This window comes from Cynocephalus volans, chromosome 8 (assembly GCF_027409185.1).
Source record: "Cynocephalus volans isolate mCynVol1 chromosome 8, mCynVol1.pri, whole genome shotgun sequence".
NCBI classification, from domain to species: domain Eukaryota; kingdom Metazoa; phylum Chordata; class Mammalia; order Dermoptera; family Cynocephalidae; genus Cynocephalus; species Cynocephalus volans.
The window spans coordinates 120433285-120439284 of record NC_084467.1 but is presented as its reverse complement, the minus strand read 5'-3'; positions in this window follow the sequence as shown (position 1 = coordinate 120439284).

Sequence of the window (6000 nt, the reverse complement as noted above, 5' to 3'; positions counted from 1 at the left end):
AAAAAGTGCTGAGGAGTTCTGATCCTTAAAAATTAAGAGAGAGGGATACCAATATCATCAGTCCTCCTGTAGACAGACCATCCTTCCTGAGTAACAACTATAAACTCTGGAAAAATACAAAAAATAATTACCTGAGCATTCTGAAGAGAAAGCAAAAAACAAGAGCAGGCATATTTTGGAGGAGAATCCATGAAACAGTCACCATGGCAGACCATAGTCTGGGCCATAAAACAAATCTCACCAAATTTAAAAGAACAGAAATCAGACAGAATGTGTTCTCCGACAATAGTGGAATAAAACTAGAAATTGATAACAAAAACACAACTTGAAATCAATAACAAAAATTTTTTAAATCTCAAAATGTGGACATCAAACAACACTTCTAGATAATTCGTAGGTAAAGAGGAAGTCTCAAAGTAAATTAATAAAAATATGTAAAACTAAATTTTAAAAAAGTGTGTCAAAAATGTGGGATGCAGCTAAAGTAGTGCTGAGAAGAAAATTTATAGCACTATATACATACAATAGAAAAGAGGAAATGTTTCCAATCAATAACAAGTTTTTACTTCAAGAAACTAGAAAAGGAAGAGCAAAATAAGTCCAAAGCTTCCAGAAGTAAGGATAAAAAATATCTGAGCTGAAATCAAAGAAATTGGCAATAAGAAAACAATTGAGAAAATTAATGAAACAAAAAGTTGGCTCTTGGAAAACATAAAATTTTAAAACTCCTAGCAAAACTGACAAAAATTAAAAGAGAGATATATCAATATCAAGCATAAAATGGAGACTATCATTACAGATCCTTGCAACCATTAAAAGATAATGCTATGAACAACTTTATGCCCATAAAACTAACAAATTGGAAAAAAATGAACCATTTCCTCAAAACCCACAAATGACCAAAACACAAGATAAAATAGGCAATTTGAAGAGTCCTATGATCATTAAGAAATTGAATTTACAACTTAAAATTTCCATAAAATAAATCTCCAGGCCCAAGTGGTTTCACTAGTAAATTCCACCAAATAGTTAAAGAAGAATTAACAGTAATTTTACATAATCTCTTTCAGAATATAGAAGATGATAGAATACTTCCCAACTCATTTTATGAGTCTGCAATTACCCTGATAACCAAACCAGATAAAAACACTACAAAGAAAGAAAACTACAGGCCAATATCTCTTATAAATTTAGACACATAAGTCCTCTGCAAAATATCAGTAAAAGAAATCCAATGTATAAAAAGAATTATATACCACAGCCAAGTGAGATTTATTTCATTTAAGCAAGGCTGGTTCAATATTTGAAAATCAATCCATGTAATCCGTTGTATTAACAAGCTAAAGATGAAAAAAGCATTTGACAAAATCCAACACACATTCTGATAAAAACTCTTGGAACTTGGGACAAGAAAGGAATTACCTCAACTTGATAAGGAGCATCTTTAAAAGCCTACATCTAACATCAGACTTAATGTGAAAGATTATATAAATGCCTTCTCCCTAAGATCAGAACCAAAGCAAGGATTCTGCTCACAACTCTTGTTCATAGTACTAGAACCTCTAGCCACTGCAATAAGGCAAGAAAAAGAAATAAAGGGTACACAGATCAGAAATGAATAAATAAAACTATCTCTATTTGTAGATGATGTGACTGTCTACATAGAAAATCCCAAAGAATCTAAAACTGCTAGAACTCATAAAGTAACTTCAGCAAAGTCACAGAAAACAAGATCAACACATACAAAAAAGAAAATCAATCACATTTCTATAAATTAACAATGGAAATTAAGAAACTGAAATGAAAACCACAGACCATTTACAAACTCTCCAAGGAAAATGAAATACTTAAGTATATACTTAAAACACATACTGAATCTATAGGCTGAAAATTACAAAATTCTCCTGAAGGAAATCAAAGAAGACCCAAATAAATGAAGAAACATACAATGCTCATAGATTGGGAGATTCACATGGTAACGATGTCAGTTTTCTCAAATTTTATCTATAAGTTTAATGCAATTCCTATCAAAATGCCAGCAAGATTTTGGTAGATAAGATTATTTTCAAATCCACATGGAAAGGTAGAGACCATAAATTATCTACAACAATCATGACAAAAAAGAATGATGTGGAAGGAATCACTCTACCTGATATTAAAGATTACAATATAGTTACAGTAATCAAAACAGAATGGTATATAGACATATTGACTAATGAAAGAGAACAGAGAACCAAAATAAACTGACATAAGTACACTTAAATGATTTTTGACAAAGATACAGAAACAATTCAATGGAGAAACGATAGCCTCTTCAATAAATGGTGCTGAAACAATTAGGCATCTTAGATTTAAAAAAAAAGAAAAACAATGAAAATGATACACCTTATATAAAAATTAACTCAAAATGGATCATGGATTTAATTGTAAAATGTAAAATTATAAAACTTTTAGAAGAAAACATGACAATCTTCATGACCTATGGCTATGTAAACATTCTTAGACTTGACACCAAAAGCACAATCTATTGTGTTTTGGTTACTTTTTTGTAAATGCACTGTGGTCAGAAAACATGGTTTGTATAAATATTTGTTGAGATTTACTTGGAGGTATAGTATTTGATTAGTTCTGAAATTGTCACACGTGGATTTGAAAAGAATGTGATTCTCCAACTGGTAGCATGCATGTACATATTCATTCATCTGGTTAAGCTTATTGTGTTCTCTCCCATATGCTTACTAATTTTTGTATGATAACCATCAGGTGATGATCATTAAAATCATGGACTTACTAACGTTTTGTAATTCTGTAAACTTTTGCTTTTTTTTAAGCATTGAAGGTACATAAAAGTTTATAACTATAATACCTTCACGGTGATTTTACCTTGTCATTAGGTATAGATTCAATCCTTAAAAATGCTTTTGAAATCTATTTTATCTGTATTTATATAGCTATACTACCTTACTAGCTTTTTCATTAGTATTTTCCAGGTGTACATTCTCATCCTTTTACTTACAACCTTTATGTTTCACTAGTTGTTCACATTTTTAAAAAAAGAAGAAAAAAAAAGGAAGAGTTTTGCTTTTTTTTTTTTTTTTTTTTACTCACTCTGGTAAGTGGTCTTTTAAGTAGCTTTTTAATTCCATTTATGTTCATTTTGATCTATTCATATATATTTTTTAAATCTAATTTGGTGATTTTTACTTATATGTTTTTTCTAAGTATCCTCTCCCAGCACCCCCTTTCCTCTCTTCTTTTGGATGGCTTGGGCTTTCTTTATTCCTTTTTTAAGTTCTGCTAGTTTGGAAACTGTATTTTATTGCTGCAACATAAGGTCATCATAAAAAATTTAACAAGTACATCAGCTATGTTAATGTCTAAAGTTAACCAACATCTCTATCTTCCTTCTGAATACTTAGAATGTCTTAACTTCAATCAACTGTTTGCATATTGCTACCCTACATTTTTCTCTTAAAACTAGTCATTTTCACTATTATTGTTTTATAAAGTAAATATTTAAGACTTTCCTACATGTTTGCAAATTCCTTTACTCATATGCCCTTTTGCATCTCATTTCTTCCTTGCAGGATTCAAATTTCTCCAAATATATCTTCTAGCAGTCTTTTTCATAAAAGGAATGTTAAGAGGTAAACTCTCAGCAAGGGTTAGAGATGAATTCTCAACTTTACCCTGAAAATTTTATTTCAGCCTCACACTTGAATTACAGTCTAGATGAGTTTATTTTCATTTGAAGTTTGCTTGTCTTCTCAACAGCAGCACTAGACATCTGCTGTCAGTCCAATTGTCAACTTTTCGTTAGTATCATCCCTGATTATTTTCACAAGTTAGTTTCCTTTGTTCTCTGCAGTTTCACTATATCTAGGTTTTGATTTTTTTATCTCATTTGGGACTTATTTTTCCTGAATCTGCTGATCATGGCTTCCTTCAATTCTGAAAAATGCTCAGCTTTTCTCTCTTTAAATATCGCCTTTTCTATTTTCTCAATTCTCCCCTTCTGGAACACCTACTACATCCATTTTGAAATGTCTCATTCTATCATCCACACATCAACTTCTATTTCCTTAAAACCCAGCAGTGCCTGGGATATAGTCAGTGCTCAATACATATCTGTGGAATGAATAATTTATTCTGAACTCTATGGAAATCAGAAAAAATGCACCAGTCCAAGGCAGAAATCAGGCATCACCTGGAGCCCAACTTCCTATTAACTGAATCTTCAACTTTGGAGCCAATCTCACTGTTTTAGTCCATTTTGTGTTGCTATAACAGAATTACCTGAGACTGGGTAATTTATAAAGAAGAGAGGTTTACCAGGCTTACAATTCTCAGACAGCTGCATCTGGCATGGGCCTCAGACTGCTTCTACTCATGGTGGAAAGTGGCAGGCAGCTGGCGGGTATAAGCAGATCACATGGGGAGAGGAAGCAAGAGAGAGAGAGAGAAGGTGCCAGGGTCTTTTTAAGCAACGAGCTCTCACAGGAACTAATAGAGTGAGAACTCACTCATTAATCCCCCCTCCCCCAGGAAGACCATGAATCCATTCATGAGGGATCCGCCCCCATGACCCAATCAGTTTCCAACACTGCCACATTGAAGGTCAAATTTCCACATGAGTTTTGGAGGGGACAACACATCCAAACTCCATCACTCACATACAAAAATAGTGAAATCTGGGGTCATTTAATGACAGGAACCAATTGTTGAGGCACACCACTGGGGAGTGTGGGGACAGGGACTGTGATTTGTTCTCTATTTTGAGGCGATTGGATAAAATGGCTCATAAAATATGTAGAGCACCTACCCAGTGACACATCATAAATGACATGAAATCAGGATTAATTCACATTTAGTCTCTTTTTAGATACTTAATGTAGAACAGAACTGAATAATAGTTTGTACTGACTGCATCTACTAGGACACAATCCCACAATTCTGCAAGATAGGCATTGGTTTCAATATTTTTTGTAATTAAATTGAAGTAAACTGTCCAAAGTCATACAGATAGTTAATTGGCTAAACCCAAATTTGATCCAATGTCTGCCCAGCTCTAGAGCCCATACTCCTCCCTGCACACCCTCCCTTCTTGACCAGATGCTGCCTCCTGGGTAACAACTAGGAAAACAGAACCAGCTCTCAGTCAGATGGGAAGTGGTCACTCAGGGCCTTACACTGCAGCATCTGAACCATGACATTCTGGCTTATTAATCTCTAATAAAAATCATCATTCTCAAAAAAGAAAAAGCTCTTTATTCATTCATTATTGCATTAAATCCTCACTCCATACCCATGAGCAGAGGAAAGAGATAATTACACCACTTTACAGATGAGAAACTTGAGATTCACAATAAAGTGCTTCTTCTAAATTTACAATGTGAGCACACGAAAGAGCCAAAAACAGCTCATCTTTCAACTCTCTAATTCCACCCTTCTCTCCCAAACACAGTGGGGGGTTATCCAGTGGTGTGCAGCCCTCACTTTCACTTACAGAATATTTATCAATATAACAACAAAATTACAGAAACTGCAACCGAAAATATTCACTTTAAACTGCTTAAACTTTTTTTTTTTAACCTTTTAAACTTTTAAACTGTGAGGAAATTATCTCTATACACCATTTTTCACTTTATTAAAATCATTCAAAATTTTTTTTTTTTTTTTGTCGTTTTTTTCGTGACCGGCACTCAGCCAGTGAGTGCACCGGTCAGTCCTATATAGGATCCGAACCCGCGGCGGGAGCGTCGCCGCGCTGCCAGCGCAGCACTCTACCAAGTGCGCCACGGGCTCGGCCCTCATTCAAAATTTTACTGACTTTGTATTCCAGATGTTTTATGTTGGTTAGTTATGTGAAGGGTCTTCAAAAGTTCATGGAAAGATTCATATTACCTTTTAATTCCATTTTTCCATGAACTTTTCAAAGTACCCTCATATTTATGGTAAAAACATCTAGGCATTTTAGCATTTTGTCTTCATATCAAGTAA